The sequence below is a fragment of the Papio anubis genome, chromosome 3, assembly GCF_008728515.1.
Source record: "Papio anubis isolate 15944 chromosome 3, Panubis1.0, whole genome shotgun sequence".
Classification (NCBI taxonomy): Eukaryota; Metazoa; Chordata; class Mammalia; order Primates; family Cercopithecidae; genus Papio; species Papio anubis.
In genome coordinates, this window is record NC_044978.1 from 71,532,123 (window position 1) to 71,550,566 (window position 18,444).

Below are 18,444 nucleotides of genomic sequence, written 5' to 3' on the forward strand. Positions count from 1 at the left end.
CAGAAACTTTCTTTATAGAAAACTTGTTGGTTATACCCACTGACCTTTTCCTTTTATTGTTTTCAACAGCAGTATAATATATTACGTTCATTTGTTTCTAAAAAAAAGCATGTCTTGGTATTAAAAGCATATCATATTCATTTGTAACCTACAAAATGAGAGACTGTTTCATTTCTTAGGAATTTTATTCGTAGCTTCACATTTATAAGTCAACTTCAATTTTTACTTTATAAAGGCACTCAAGTTTCAAAAAGCTTAGCAAATCAAGAATAACATTAGGATACCACACACTGCATTCCTTTAGAAAAATCTAATGCCTGGAGCCAGTTTTTCCCTTGTTGAAAAACACTGATGAAAGTTGACAAATTTTTAGTTCCAAAGAATGAAGCAAAATGTTGTGTGGTATATGTCAACCAATTAAAAGTGAACTGTAAGCTCATTTATTCATAAACAATACATTTTTGTCATCCTAGCTGCTAATGTCATGTTGGTGGATAAAAGAAGCATGGTTGGCCAGGCGCAGTGGCTCACGTCTGAAATCCCAGCGCTTTGGGAGGCATAGGCGGGTGTATCACAAGGTCAGGATTCTGAGACCAGCCTGGCCAACATGGTGAAACCCTGTCTCTACTAAAAATACACAAAAAAAAAAAAAAAAAAAAAGAAAGAAAGAAAATTAGCGGGGCGTGGTGGTGGGCGCCTGTAGTCTCAGGTACTCGGGAGGTTGAGGCAGGAGAATAGCTTGAACCTGGGAGGCAGAAGTTGCAGTGAGCTGAGATCGCACCACTGCACTCTATCCTGGGCAACAGGGCAAGACTCTGCCTTAAAAAAAAAAAAAAAAAGAGAGAGAGAGAGAGAAGCATGGTTTCTGTACTCAGTCTGTCAGGAGAGGAGAGGTAAATGATAGATAAGCAGGTATAGTGCATTATTATTTACAAATGAGGTACCAAGACTTTTCTCAGGTGAGGACAATTGTTTTCCTGTGTTAAGAATTGAGCTTACATGAATCTACTTCAACAAATATGAGTGCCTTGTTATATGTCAAGCTCCAGGAAAGACATGAAGAGATAAAGAAAAAAAACTGATGAACGCTGACCCTAAGGAGGTTGCTGAACAGTGCATACCTATTTAAAACCGTTATCCGAGCTCTGTGATTTGCCATAAAATGTCAAATTTAGCTTTTAACTTACTGTGCATTCTAATAAGAACCAAATTTTTATCTTTTTAAGGTAAGTTACTCAATAAAAAAAATGATTTTCTTTTCAAATAGAAGGAATTTTATTTAGAATTGTTTTTTTTTTTTAAGAAAAGTATTTTCTCATGTTGCTATCAAGGAAATAAAATTACTATAAATTCAACAATTCTTAAAATAAATGTGTGTTTATTATTCAGAGGATAATTGCTATACACTTGAAGTATATCTGTCTATAAGACACATTTAGCTACACTATGGCACTGTCATGCACTGTCATGCATGTACGGTTATAATGGCACATTGTTTAAAAAGCCTGTTGCCTAAACTGGAAGACATCAGCATGTATGAATTATCTAGTGGTGCTGGAAAAATTCATAGAGTTAAATTTGTATAAAACTTTAAATTTGTAAAAGATATGTGTGTATGTGTAATACACACTTGCATTTACATATGAGATATGCATATATATGTGTGTTTATATTTATATATATTTGTGTGTGTGTATGTATATTTTTGTGTGTGTGTGTGTGTGTATATATATATATCTTTATTTTATGTAAAGATAGGTTCTTGCTTTCTCACCCAGGCTAGAGTGCAGTGATGTGATCCTAGTTCACTGTAGTCTTGAACTCCTAGACTCAAGTGATCCTCTCACTTCAGCCTCCTGAGAAGCTGTGCCTACAGGAATGCCTCACCATGTCCAGCTAATATTTTTATTTTTTATGGAGACAGAGTCTCACTATATTGCCCAGACTGGTCTCAAAATCATGGCCTCAAGTGATCGTGTCCCACCTTAGCCTTCACAATTGTTGGGATTACAGGCGTGAGCCACTGTACCTAGTCTTAATTTCTATTTTATATGAGACTGTATATGTGAAAATAATCTTAATTTTAAAATTTAATTTTAACACTGTGACACCAATAAAATGGATTTCATTTTACTGATGTAGAAATCAAGACTTAGAATATTTTGGAAACTTCCAAATATCATGTATCTGTGAGAGGCAGAGCAGATTGACTCTGATGTTATTTGTTAACCATGATTTAAATTATTAAGTTATGACTTATGCTGAATTTATACTCATATATCTTGAAAACATCTTTAAACATCAATTATTTATATTTCTAAATAATGTTTTAATATTCATGTTCATAATGCTGACAACCTCACATTTATTGGCTTTATGTATTTGAGGACTGAGGAAGGTGGACAGCTAGTTTTTGAATTGGGCAAAAGAAGAAATTAACACATTTATCTTTGGATATATGTACTTTGTGTTTTACGATGACAGATGAAACCATAACTGGGAACTAAGAGGTGTTGTATGCTTTCGCAGACTACCTTCAAGCCATGAGATTCTGTACACTGACTTGATACTGTGATTTATACTGGTAATGTTGAAATGGCAAGTTTTAAATTTTAGTTTGAGGAGTTTAGTTGTCATTGGCCTAAAACGGATATTATTCCTGAATCATAGTGCATTTTTTTAACAGAGACTCTAGGCACTTCTGGACTGGATGGAAGATACATGGATAATCACTGTGAATTTAGTGTACCCCCATTCATCCTGAATTTCAAATGAACCTTTAACCACATAGTATGTTGTGTTGTCATCTCTTCAACTTTGCAATAACCCATTAAGTTATGACTTTATTGTTGAATAGATTTAACAGATTGTAAAATGAAAAGATTATCTGGAACAATTAGACACCATCCAGCAGCCTGAGAGCAAACAATGTCTTCCTGCCAGAAAAAAGAATGGAAATAACAAGTGGATTTCTAATGGAAATATGTTCTAAAGGAATATATTTCTAAAAGTCTGATTGATTTCATGTTTGAGTACTCCCACCTGCCAGGGACTGAGAAGAGCCTAGAAAGAACTCACTCAGAGGAAATAATGGTAAAACCAACAGAGTGAAATAACAGAGAAAAATCCCAATTTAATAGTTTGGAAAATTACAGTTATTTTTGTAAAATGTATTTGTAATTAAAAAACCTAATAAGTTAAAAACAAAACAGAACAGCACATGTTCCTCTGTGGGCATGCTGCTCATAGATTGTTTGTGTGTTTGGAGTAAAATGTTGGAAATAAGCCTTGCTTTTGTTTCCAGAAAAAAAAAAAAAAATCTGCAGGTAGAGGCAAATGGTGTTCTTTTGTGGAGTATTTGTGAATCTAAGCCAGACCTTGTTTTTTGCTCCAATCTTACTTCCACCTGCTCACGACACTGTCATCTTCCCATACACAGTGCTCTGTTTTTCCAACAGGAAAGCCTTCTCTGATACAACACTGTAAATTCCTTCCTGATCTGGAAGGCCCACTCCATATGCACATGCTCTATGAGGATATTTCTGGTGTACTACATTAAGGATAATGACTTTATCATTATGGGAGAGCTTCTTTTTATGTAAATAATTCTCACTTTATCGAGATGAAATATTTTAATTTAAAAATGCACACCTATTTTTGCAGTTCCAAAGGATATCACTGCTTCTTCGTTATAACACTAAAGAGAATCAAATGAATATATTAACAGTTAAATGTGATAAAATAAAAGACCACCACTGACTAGGGAATATTATTTGGGCATGTTGTTTTGACTATTTTTAATTAGAATTTTGTTATAACTAATATTCACTAATTTGTTTTCTTGTGCCAGATCCTGAAAAACATTTTCACAAAACACCCATCTGATAAGCTCATCATGAAAATGAGCAAATAGAGGCTAGGGCAAAATCCTTTTCTTATAGTGTGGTTAGTGTCATAATCCCAAATTGACAGTGATGTTGAGCAACTAGAACTCTCATAAATTGCTGATGGGTGTGTAAAATGGCATAATCACTTGTAAAATAGTTTAGTTTTACCTACTAAGTAAGAATATATTCATACCTTCTGAACCAGAAATAATATACCTAGATATAAACTCAAGTGGTATGAATTCCCATATCCAACAAGGGACGTATGTTTACTATTAAAATTAGTGCTATGAGAAGATAAGCTGAACAGGCTCTGTGTTCCAGTCTGGCTTCAGCTTTTCTGAACGTTTATTTGTAAGATCCCTTTCTGAGAGAGTCAGTGAATAACATCACAGTGGCACCTCAAAATTGTGGGCTCAGTGTGGTTGGAGCATGTAGCATGGGGCTTATATATTTATTTAAGGAATAAAAGTTTGCAAATATTGGAAATCATAAATCAGATCAAGATCTTTAAAAGACAAGCAAGCAGAGTATGTCATCTAATATCTTTTCCAAAGTTATGTGATTAAGCATCTATCTGAGCTTGCATGGGATTAACCAATACTTGATTAGGAGAAATGTCTTGAATAATCAGTAATCAAATTTTTTGCCTTAATAAAATTATTTACTAAAACTAACTTTCTGTAGTCCAGTATAATAGAGTCCACCCTCACATTAAGTTTCACAATGAAAACTCATTTTTGAGAATGTAATTTTTTGGAAAATGACTTAACACCGTGGGTAACGTAACAAAAATTTTATTTCAATGAGGCTTTGCTAATTTGTTCAATGTAATTTTGTTTTACCTGGCTATTTATTGAGCTGCAACAAAAAATGGAAATGTACTCAATCTTTCCCTCTCTTTTCTTTCCTAAGAGTCCATGTATGCTGAAAATGTATTATTTATAAAATTTATGACAGTGTTTCTTGATCCACAGGTGAGATACATACTTGAAGTACTTCATTTAAGTGAAGTAATTAAATAAATCTGCACAATATATCCTTTGATCTGATAAAGCAAATATGAGTAATATTTCATGACTCTAGATGAGAATGCTAAGATACAGTCCCCCTCTCTTCCTCTGGAGAGTGGTTTATGTTACTTTTAAAGCCTAGAAACATTGTATTCATTTTGCCTCCATGATTTGAGGACAAATATGACTGGTAAGGAAGATAGAACCAAGATAGTCGTGCACACAGGTGCACACACATACACACAGATACACACACCTCAACTATAGAGTCTTTACAATGTGAATCTATTGACATTTTCAAAATGTGGGTAAATAATTTCCTTGTATATTTTACTAGTTTGATTTCACTTGTAAAAATGATTTTTCAATCAAAAAGATATAACTGATAACACTGAGTGCCAATAATGGGGTTTCACAAGTAACTGACTCTAAAATATTGAATTTCCTGAATTCTGTTAGAATATAACAGGTGAGAAATGTAGAATATTTATTTAGTTAACAATAAATGGTTAAATGATTTCTGTTTTTACTGTGGACATTAGATCATGTGACTACAAATGCTCCAACATTAGGGGAAGTGAGTCAAAAAGCTAGAATGCTGAAATCTCTACTATTAAAGAGACAAACTTGTGTAGTCAGGCAAAGACAGAAATAAAAGGCATCCAAATTGGAAAAGAACCAGTCAAAGTGTCCCTGTTTGCTGATGATATGATCCTATATCTAGAAAAACCTAGACTCCACCAAAAAATTCTTAGAGTTGATAAATCAATTGAGTAAAGTTGCAGGATGCAAAATCAACATACAAAAATCAGTAGTTTTTCAGTACACCAATAATGGTCTAGCTGAGAGAGAAATCAAGAAGGCAATCCCATTTACAACAGCTAACAATAAAATAAAATAAATAAATAAGAATACATTTAATTAAGGAGATGAAAGATCCCTACAAAGAAAACCACAAAACACTGATGAAACAAATTGAAGATGAAACAAACCAAAGGAAAGATATCTCATGCTCATGGACTTGAAGAAATAAGATATTTGAAATGACCATAGTGCCCAAATCAGTCTACAGATTCAATGCAATCTCTATCAAAATAATTACATCATTTTTCACAGAATTAGTAAAACAATTCTAAAATTCATATGGTACCAAAAAAAAGCCTGAAGAGCCAAAAGATTCATGATCAAAAGAACAATGCTGGAGGCATCACATTACCTGACTTCAAATTATATTGCAAGGCTATTGTAACCAAACAGTATGATACTAGTATAAGATCAGACACGTAAATTAATGGAACAGAATAGAGAATGCAGAAATAAACCACTTATTTACAACCAACTGATTTTTTACAATGCTGAGAAGAACATGCATTGGGGAAAAACACCTTCCTCAACAAATGATGCTGGGAAAATTGAATAGTCATGTGCAGAAGAATAAAACTGAATCCCTATCTTTTACCATATACCAAAAAAAAAAAAAAAAAAAATTAACTCAAGATGGATTAAGTACTTACATGTAAGACCTAAAACTATAAACGTTTTTGAAGAAAACCTAGGGAAAACTCTTCTGGACGTTGGTCTAGGCAAGGAATTTATGACGAAAGACCTCAAAAGCATAAAAAACTAAAACAAAAATAGATCAATGAAACTATATTAAACTAAAAAGCTTCTGCAAAGCAATACAATAAAATAACAGAGTGAAGGGACAACATTTCAAATGAGAGAAAATATCTGCAAATCATTCATATGATAAGAGTATACAAGAAACTCCAACAGCTCAAAAAGAAAAAACAAAACAAAACAAAACAAAACAAACCTCTCTCATTAAAAAGGGAGAAAACAACATGAATAAACGTTTTTAAAAAGAAGACATAGAAATGGCCAGTAGGTATGTGAAAAAATTCTCCACAGCACTAATCATCAGGGACATGCAAATCAAAACTACAATGAGATATCATTTTACCCCGGTTAGAATAACTATCAATAAAAAGACACACACAAAAAATGTTGTCAAGGATGCAGAGAAAAGGGAACTCTTACATACTGTTGGTGGTATGTATTTAATACAGCCTTTATGGAAAACGTTATGGAGAGTTCTCAAAGAACTAAAAATACAACTACTCTTCAATCTAGTGTACTACTGGATATTAACCCAAAGAAAACGCAAGTAATATATCAAAAGTACACCTGCACTTATATGTTTATTGCAGCACGATAGCAAAGATATGGAATGAGCCTAAACATTTGTCAGGGTACGACTGGATTAAAAATACAGTACATATACACAATGGATTGCTATTCAGTCATAAAAAACAATTAAAACATGTCTTTCTGAAGCAACATGAATGGAACTGGAGGTCATTATCTAAAATGAAACAAGCCAGGCACAGACAGCCAAATATCAAATGTCTTCACACATAAGTGGGTGCTAATAAATGAGTTTACAGGGACATAGAGAGTGAAATGATAAATAATCAAGACTTGCGTGAGGGGGTAGAAGGAGGTCGGATTATGGGAAATTGGTTAATGAGTACAATTCACGTACTTTGGTGATGGATACCCTAAAAGCTCAAACTTGACCACTATGAGATCCACGTATGTAACAAAATTGCACAGGTATCCAACAAATTTGTACAAAAAAAAAAAAAAAGGCAAGATTTTATTGAAAGTGTCTTTGGAAAGAATAAAAAGAAACATCTTATTCTATTTGTGTTGCTATAACAAAATACCATAGACTGAGTAATTTATAAACAATATAATTTTATTTTATCAAAGTTCTGGAGTCTGGGAAGTCTAGCATCAAAGTATCGGCAGGCGTAATGTTTCATGAGGGCCTCTTATCTTCTTCCAAAATGGTACCTTGTTTCCGCGTCCTCCGCAGGAGATAAATATTGTGTCCTTACATGGGACAAGGTGGAAACACAAAAGTGCTGAAGGACAAAAAAGCCTAATGCTGTATAAAGCCTTTTTCATAAGGGCCTTACTGTCATTCACAAAGGACCAGATCCCATTATTTAATCACCTCCGAAAACCTCGCCTTTGAATACTGTTGCTTTGGAGATGAAGTTTCAGTGTGAATTGTGGAGGGGGCACAGACATTCAAACCATGACAGGAAAGGAAAAAAAAAAAGTGCTGATGAGACTTATTCTGCTTTTGGTCTACAATCCAAATTTACTAAGAGTCTGATAATTTGGACACTTGAATTGTCAGACAAGCTTAATTCCCTATGGTGGGCTGGTGACAAAATTAACTGGGAAGTGGGAGACTTAGTAGGAGAAAGTACAGGGGACTAAGAAATATATTACTCTGCTGACATCACCAAGATCATTATCCTAAGATAATGTCATTTGATAAAGTAGGTAACTGTTCACATTGTAGAAAGGCAACCAAAATATGGAATTAGGACAAGGATATAAATTTCCCTGTTTTTACCAATCTAATCATTATTTCAAATTGTTCTGGGGCAGACCAGTTTGAAAAGATCCAGGTGAATATACAGCACATAGAAGATCAATACCATTATCCAAGAGGGAAAAGCTTCCAATGCTAGTTCTAGGCTCACAGACTATGATTAAAAATAATCTCTGGTTTTGATTACTAGACTGTGGAATTGGCTGGATATAAATAAGGCTCGAGCCAGCTGCAATTTTAAATAAGATATATTTATTTAAAAACATAAGCCTGCTCACTGACAAGTTATGATTGCTCCTAAATTTGCACTAACAGAAAGTGGGATGATAGAAAAATATGGCCCCATTAGGATGACCTCTCCAATGTTGATTTGGGGCAGTCCCATGAAATAAAATTGACAAAAGTTTTTCTCAGTGTTGAAAGATAGGGATCATTAAGACAATGAATAAAGAAGTTCCTCACCAAAATTAGAAGCAATGCTACCAAATTGGTCATTCAAGGAATTCTATTCAATTTCTTAAGCAGGAATTGCTTGAGACTTTTTACCAGGAGGAGATGATGTGTGATGTTCATCAGTCATTACTGTGTGTTGTTTCCTATTTTTCTCATGATGGAAGTACAACCTTTACTGAATAGTATTAAAGTATATTAGAATTGAGTAACTTATTTATCCTGTTTGCTAGGGTATCAAGAGTTCAATACAGAATTAATGGAACTGCCATCAACCAGAAATGCTGGACTCAGATCTCAGTGCAATAAATTTATGTCTGGGAGGTAGCCAAGATGTTTCAAGGGGAAGGGTTATTACATATGTTTAAGAAGCAGGATACAGATGGAAATTAGGCAAAGATGTGAAGCATACTCGACACCTTTGCGTGCTGTCCTGGCATGCTTTATTCTTTCCCTCTTCCTAAAAACTCCTATTTTCATTGAAGGTATATTTGCTTTGAGAGAGGTAGGCCTGGCTTTTGGCTCCAGAGTTTGAACAGATCATTTGCTTTACTATTCTAAGCATTGCTAAAACTTCCGTAGACCTGGAGGAGGCTTTGAAAACTTCTCTTTGCCTTACTGGAATTCTTTGCATTTTGGCCCTTTCATTTCTTGTAATCCTTTCAAATATAACCTAATGAAAGCCAGATACTCATGTAAATGTTACTTTTTAGAACCATAGAAAAATCATTTGGTGAGGGAGATCAGATTTATTGTTAAAACAAGAAGATGATATTTTATATACGTATTATGTGTACTGAATGACCACATATGATCAAAAGGCAACTATAAAAAGCACTACTCTATTTTGATTAAATTATTTCCAAGCATCTTTCCTTAAGGGGAACTCCAAAACTAAATTAAATTCAGGGCACAAACCAATATTTAAACAACTTGATCCTTTAAAAATTCAAATAATATATCTTACAAAAAACAATTCTCAGAGATATTGTTATATAAATAATTTCTTGTCACATTCTTTACAGCACTGTCCTAGGATTTTATAAAAATAGCAATATAATATAAGATTTATATGATACATAAAAAATAAAGTAGAAATATTTTTGTAATATGCTCCCAGAAGGAGAATTTTTTTATTGTTATTTATTGAGCTGACATTGGTTGAACTTAGTTTACAATAAAACATGGTGGTGGATATATTACCTGAACCTTGCAAAGTATTTGAGTATTAGGTGTGTTTTAAATTTTTTAATGAATGATAAAATATTTCTTTTTCTAATCTATAAATCAGAATATGCCCTGTGATTTCTTGATGCTTTCTAGCCAGCCTTCTGTTTAATTGTTCAGTTTTACTTCAGGGATATATATCCAGTGATCTCGCCTGTGAATGATAATAGCACCAGTTAAAAGCATCCATGGGGCCCATTCTCATCTCTTTTAGCACCCCCCATGGTAATGATTAGAGCCTAGAGCCCACAGTGACTTCAAACGTCACTGTATGCTTGGATCCTCTCAGTAGGGCGCTGAAGACACACTGAGCATTTGGTCCTTCAGTTCCTGTTACAATTCCTCTGAATTTTAATTGGCAGAAGATGAAACACTAATGTTTACCTAGATTATATTTAAGTAGGTACTCTGTGATGTGCTTGAAAGAAAACTGCCAAAATAAAACCTTCTGGGGAAAGACTTTTTTCTACTATTCACATACATGAGATCTGTGTAGGTAGTATGAAGATTGTTAACATAGTGAGCCTAGTTTTCTTTCTTTTTCACAGAAAGGACAGCAGATTAACATAAAAACATGCCCAATGAGAAGCCTGGTATGAATTCATACAGAGTGTGAAAGCAAGTGATTTTACTAAGTGAACAATGCCCACCATAGGAGACAGCTTCAAGCACAGTGGGCAGGCGTTGAGGGCTGCAACCATATCTTGCTCTTTTGTTCACTGGTCCTATCCCAACCGTATTGCCACAGATAATGTTCAGAATAGAGAAAAAGAACACAAGGAATCCTGGGGGAATTGATGATTGTGGAGCACATTCTCTTATTCTGATTTTTTTCTGGCTCGGGAAAGAGGTTAAGTTACCTGTCCAAGGTCAGAAAGGGAGTAAATGGCAGACCGTAATTTGAACACCGGCAGACTTTCTTCACGGTGCGTTAATTATTATGATCTATATATTATGTTATAATGCTTCTCACTGAAATTTCATCACATATGAAAATCTTTTAGTATAGCAATAGCAAAGTATAGATGAAAATAGTTTTCCTCTCAAGGAAAAAGATCCTTAATAAGGTACTATTGTTCAGTTGGTGTTTGCATTTTGCTATTGGATGAACATTGCAACGGTGAGGAAGAAGTAATTATTTACATATAGGAAGGGTATCAAAGTTCATAGTTTTGCTGTGTGGACCAAAACTGCATTTTCTGACTTTTACAGGTAAAAATCTCATGTTTTGCGTTTCAATTATCTGATTTTTACATGTAATCTTCTAAAACTTAAACATCAAAAGTTAGTTTCTGTTGCAAATGGTGATGGCTTTCTAAATTAAAATTCTATTTTGTTATCAAATGTTTCTTTGAACTTGAGACTATTACGTCGAGTTTTTGTGTCTCTTAAAACCATAATAATTAGTGATAAAGTCATGGTTTGAAGTCTGTAGTATGAATTTCAGAAGTTCAAAAAGATTCAAAGAATAAAGTATATAAAATTTGGAATACCAAATAGTTTTATTATCATGTCACTGCAAACAATGAACTACAAAAAGCTTCACCCACCTTGTGTAATTAATAAAATAATACAACTGTTAAAGACACAATGTGGTCACCAGACAGTGCTGCCCGCATTTTCCAGAGGAGCCAAACAATTGCATGTGGAATTTGATCATGGAAAGTTCTCTCGATTTAAAGAAAGTGCCACAATATTGTTCCATGACATGAATTTCCTCTTTCTTAAGTGCTCTGCATGTGTCACTCCATTCCTTTTGAGGCTCTGCTGTGCTGTCTTTCCCTTTGTTTCCCAAGCCGTTACTCAGTTCTTGGATCTGTCAGTTGGATTGTGTGTTTTCTGAGGTTAATTAAAATCAATAATAAATTATAAATTGAGGTGCAAAAATCAGGGCAGTAATGAATGAGAAAAATGTCAAACTAGTTGAAAGCAGTCTATAGCACACCTAAAAAATAGGAGAATGTCAAAGATTAGAGCAGTGCCTTGTGGTAAGTGTTAATACTTTATAAAGATGATCTCTACTCTTTAAGTCTAATTATACTCATGAACATAAAATTCAGAAATCATTTTTATAAACATAGACAAATACTACTAGGTTATTGAAATCATGTAAGGGAGCATATAAAGTTAAAACAAATAATAATAGTATAACTCAGCAACTGACAAGTGTATTTATCTTAATATTAGTTTAACAAGGCATTCATGGCAAAAACATTGAATTTTATATCTTTCCCTTGAATTTCACATGTCTTTCATCTATCCTTTCAAAACAAAATAAACATACTTTTTTCTGGAAGTAGGATGTTTGATTTAAGTTGTTTCAGTGGCTTAAAAAATGAAATCTACATAGCAGTATATCAATATTTTTGATACTTACATGTTTATTATTTTATAATAAACAGATTGTAGGATTCTTCTATGGGTTCAGGTCAATGCTTATGGTTAAAAATAATTATAGAAATGCAGTGATTCAAGTGCTGAGCTTCTCACTATGGTGGTTACAAGCCAGAAGTCAAGTTAATCAAAAAGAAATAAAATTTAGAATTCAGTTCTTCAAACACAGTAACCATATGTTGAGTGCTAAATAGTACCATATGGCTAGTGGCTAATGTACTGAAGAGTGCAGATGCAGAATATGTCCATCATGGGAGAGGGTTCTATGAGACAGTGAACTTAATTAATTCATAGTAGTTATACACGACTTTAGTAGATATTATGTTAAATCAAAGTATTTGTCTTATATAATTACATATTTTAACAACATGGATATATTCTGATAAATGTGTTTGCAGTCCTTAACCCTGAAAAATGTAAGATGCCAAAAAATTAGGGTTTATCATAAATGTTTCAGTTTTGGCCAGAGTAGTGTAGATGTATTTATGCTTTCCTATTAAACTAATTCAAAAATATTCTGAAATTTTTATTCTAACCACATTAGTAAAATTTAGGAGAGAATAGTTAAGCAATGACCATATGTTTGTGAGTACATACTGTGTTGAGAATGTAACATCGTATTCTCTGTGATTGCAAAAACACGACATAGGACAGAACAAAGTCTTTAGCCTCAAACAGCATATAATCTAATTACAGATATGACATATATTCAAAAGTGTATAAGGAAAATATTTAATTGTAGGGCATTTTATGAGAGAGATAATAGGGTTTGAAAACCATGGAAGCCTTTGTGGAAAACAGAATTTCAGGTAAATCTTGATAATAGCAAGATAATAAAAAAAAATCTAGGACAAATTTTCTGAAATGGCACATTGAATATTCAACATTTTGAGATATCTAATTTTAAAAATTGAAGACAAAATTCAAATTTATCCAGTCTAATTATTCTCAGCTTTATCAGACACAATATTTTCACTTTTATTCTTAGCTACTTTTTTTAAACAATAAATATGTTTAAATAAATATTTTTAATGTCCCCGATCAAGATAGTCTTAACATTCGCCACATCTTGATGAAAGTTTAAACAGGCTCTAGCCCCCTGACCTCTCTTTTCTTAGAACATTTACTTAAAAAAAAAAAAAAAAAAAAGTGTAATCACAAATTTTTTCTCTGTCCTTTTCAAATGCAGAATTTTACAATGGAGGAGTGTTTTGCCTGTTTTACAACTTAAAGGTGTCTTTCTCAACAACCTGGGAACTCTCCCTCTGAGAGGTAAACGTACAACTCTTATTTCCCAGTTTCTATGGGAAGGTAGAAGCCTAAGGTCAATAAATGACCACTGGCACACACATATGGCCTAATTATATTGACGAACCTGTCCTCTAATATCCTCCAGGACTTTTTGACTAGCTGAAAAGAGTACTAGGATACTTAAAAAAGAGTTGAGTCCAATCTCTCTCCTCTATTACAAGTGTTCAATAAAGTCTTCCTTTTCCAGTGCAATTTTACTTAGAGACCCCATATTAGTCTCTTCTTGCTGCTGTAACAAATTACCACACACTTAGTGGTCTAAAACAACACAGATTTATGATCTTACAGTTATTTCATTCAGAAGTCGAAAATGGGTCTCATTGGCCTAAGTCTAGGGATCAGCTAGGCTGCATTATTTTTGGAGGCTCTATGGGACAATCTTTTTCCTGGCCTTTTCCAAATTTTAGAGTTTGCTGGCATTCCTTGGTTTTGGACCCTTTCTTTATCTTTAAAGCAAGTGTCTGCATCCATCTCACCTGTATGTCCATCATTACATCTTCTGTAATTCTGACTCTCCTGCTTTCCTCTTTCACTTATTAGGGTTGTTGCAATAATACTGGACCCAATTGGCTAATCCAGAATAATCTCTTCTTCTGAAAATCCTTAACTCAGTTACATCTGCAAAGTTCCTTTTGCCACATTAGGTAACCTAATCACATGCTGTAGACATTAGTATATGGACATCTTTTTTTGGAGGAGGGGTGGCGTGACTCTGCCTACCACACACCCTTAAATATTCTGACCTGAAATTAAGATAATTTAATACACCTACAAACATAATTTTTGTCAAGATAATCCCATGACTTTGATATAAAGAAAAAACAATGTTTGGTAAATAATATGTATGTACACATGATCTTCAACTTAATGATGGTTCGATTTAAAAATTTTTGAACTTATGGTAGTGCAAAAGTGGTATGTACTCAGTAGAAATGACACTTTGAGTACTCTTGCAACCATCCTGCTTTTCACTTTCAGTAAAGTATCCAATACGTTGCATGGGATATTCAACATTTTATTATAAAATAGGCTTTATGTTATATAACTTTGTCCAACTGTAGACTAATTTTTTGATTTACAATATTTTCAACTTACAATGGGTTTATTGAAACATAACCCTATTGTAAGGCAAGCGACATATCTATCTTAATATGTAAATGATTGGGCAAGAAAGCTTAAAAACAAAGTAGCTACATGGTTCTGTTGATTTGTGATAAATAAACATGAAGATAAGTAAAGAAAATAAAAAGCATATTTTTTTTTACATTTGTAATTTAAAGTAAAAGTTAAATAGATATATTCACATATATAAACATACATACAAACAAAAAAAAATCTCATGAATGAGAAAATTAGAAATACAGACTCAACATGTGGCATTATATTAGTAACTTAAATACCATAAACCTCTTTTCCAGCATTAATGGAATTCTACAAAATGGTGAACAATTCCCAGGAAAAAATAATAGTACAACAATACCTCAATAGTCAAGGTAGCTTCATTTCTGGAAAGTTTATTTTACACGAAAACCATACAAAACTCTTTTGTATTTATGTATAAAATGAAATAGTATTTTAGTCCCAGATAATTAAAACCAGTTTGTTATCTACATAAATGCATGGCCAGAACGCCAGGATTCATGTGCAATATATAGTAATAGTGCAATATGTTGTAAGATAATGGTAATTTCTCTTGTCTATGCTTTCAACACCAGCAGCACACCTCCTGTGACAAACACACACAAGCCTCTCGAGTGCTCCGAAACAATTCCTGAAGGCAATACCTTCCACCTCTGAGAGTCAGCAATCTTTCCAACTTTCTCATTTATAGAGGAAGCCACTGCAATTATCATTAGTCAACTGATAAGTGATATTTGGAGGTTTAATATAGAGGCTATATTTGGTGTTGCAGATACATTAAAGAATGAAATTTATCAAAAATGTATCTAGGAGACTTGTTTTTGGTTTCGGTTTTCTGTGTGTGTGTGTGTGTGTGTGTGTGTGTGTGTGTGTGTGTGAAAGAGTGACAACAAATAATTTACAACACAGAAAAGCAAATTGTGTAATATATTAGAAATTGATGTTTTTACCACAATGCATTCATTAAATACTATGTATTATGTGCTTATTATAACACAGACACCAAAGAATGCTTGAGAGAAGGCAATGCCATGTAAAGCGTGCTAAAATATTTGTAATTCGTTTTCTTCTGCAGTGGAGCAATGAGACTCTCTGAGCATGGGAATAAAATAATCTGATCTGCATTTTAAGAAAATCACTGTCTGCTCTGCAGAGAATGGAGACTTGGTAGGAGATGGCAGAAATTATGGAAGGGGAATAGTTAAGGATAGAGTAGATAAGAAATCATAGTGATAAATGAATGATCACTTGGCAGCAGAGATATATCAGAATGTGGCAATGGAGACAGATAGGAGTAAATGATTTTAACATATAGAGGCAGAATTGATAAGACTCACTGAAGGATTATATATCTCAGAGCATGGAAGAAGGCATTTTCAGGATTGACTTGGTTTCTTAATTGAGTGATTCACTGACATTTATTGATACAGAGTAGAAGGCGCTTTAATCTGTGGGAAAATTCTTGACTATTACTTTATTTGCCAGGAATTCAGAGTTGAAGCCCACATATTTACATTTCTTTGAAGAATGTGAATTGAGTACCCATATTAAATTAAATTTGTGCATGATGTAAATAAAAGCATGTAGTTAGAGAACAGAAGGGATTGATTTTTCATCACTATTTATAACAATAGAAACAAGTTTTTGTCTTAGCTTTTCCCTAGAAAGTTCCTAGAAAATTTGTGACAGAGAATAACACTGAAAATCTTAGTTCCAAAAACATTTAGTACCTCTTCTTTTATTCTTCAAAGCCCAGAAAATAAAAAAAAAACAAATAAATGAGAAATGATGATGGTTTTGAGATGTGTTTTTTAAAAAGAGTGAGTTTTTTTGCACAAATTATAAATCTAGCCAGCATCCTCACATGTTTGTTTTGTAGATTATTCCTATGCACTGCTAAGTTTAAATACAGCTAGAAGTCAGTAACATAATTTCTTTGGTTGAAGAAAATATTCTGATAACAGAAAAGAGCAAACACACTCAAGTTACGGAGAGCTTATGATAGCATATTTTTATAACCTTCAAGACAGATGATGTTACAAAAGCTTAGTCTATAAAATAAAACACAAAGGACCCAACATTAAACAGGAAATGTTGTTACGCCAAGAATAAAATCTCATTAGTTTGCATATATCTTCCTTGTGATTGTTCACAATCATATGTTCAAATGTTGGCAATAACAAGAAACTATCAGTTAACAAAACTAATAGGCTGCACTATGGTGCTACCTACTTTTGGTCCTGCCTCTCTCCTACTCATGCAAGTAGAATGCATTACTCTTCAACTGTATGCCTGGTCCTATTTTGGATTTGAGGAACAATTCTGCCTCTGGTTAGATGGATTATAAAGATCTCCATATCCACAGTTCATTTGTAAAAACACATTTCCCCAGCCAGGCGCAGTGGCTCACGCCTGTAATCTCAGCACTTTGGGAGGCTGAGGCGGGCAGATCATCTGAGGTCAGGAGTTTGAGACCAGCCTGGCCAACATGGCGAAGCCCCATCTCTACTAAAAACACAAAAATTGGCTAGGCATGGTGGCAGGTGCCTGTAATCCCAGCTACTCAGGAGGCTGAGACAGGAGAATCACTTGAACCCAGGAGGCAGAGGTTGCAGTGAGTTGAGACGGCGCCACTGCACTCCAAGCCTGGGCAACAAAGAGTGAGGCTCCGTCTCTAAATAAATAAATAAATAAATAAATAAACAAATAAATAAAATAAAATAAAAACGTTTCCGCTGTTGCCAAATCCTTTTTCTTTGTTGCCAACACAGCTCCCTAAGAAATATAACCAAGGGCATGACCCAGCCCACAGCACACTCTTTCCTTTGTCCCTATTTATCTTCATAAATTGACTCCATAGCATAGAAAGGAACGTAAAGAGTCTGTCGCTTTCTCGGTGAAGCCTAGAACCTCAAGCAGATTTAAAGTGATGAACTTTACCTTGGACACTGGACTAGTCTTCATTTAAATTATACTTTCTCAAGATTTACATGTCTTACTGTGTGAATCCCCTTAGCTTTTGTATTACCCACAACTCCTTCATAAAAGTCTCAGTAGAAACAAACTATCTGTTCTGTGTAAACAATGGCAAGATATCTACATTCAATCCTCTTGGAAACAATTTTTTATTACTTCTTATGTATTCACGTGACTAATATCTGTTAAATACAGAAAAGCTATTAGATCCAGAAGCAAAAATTGAATTAATGATTGACTATACAATCTGTAGTAATAGCTTATAAATGTAAATGTGTGCATACAAAAAAATAAAAGTATTGAAAAATAATGTCACAAAATTGTTAAAATTAGTTTGGAAATTATTTTTCGTCATAATATTTACTTATTTGAAAACCTGGAATACCTTTCTAATGAGGTATAGATCCCACCTTATAGCCTTGTTTAGGGTATAACACTTAATAACTATTTTCCTTTTATTTTGAGGCGGAGTCTCACTCTGTCTTGCCCAGGCTGGAGTACAGTGGTGTGAAGTTGGCTCACTGCTGCCTCCACCTCCTGGGTTCAAGCGATTCTCCTGTTTCAGCCTCCCAAGTAGTTGGGACTACAGGCGCTCACTACCACACCTGGCTAATTTTGTATTTTTAGTAGAGAT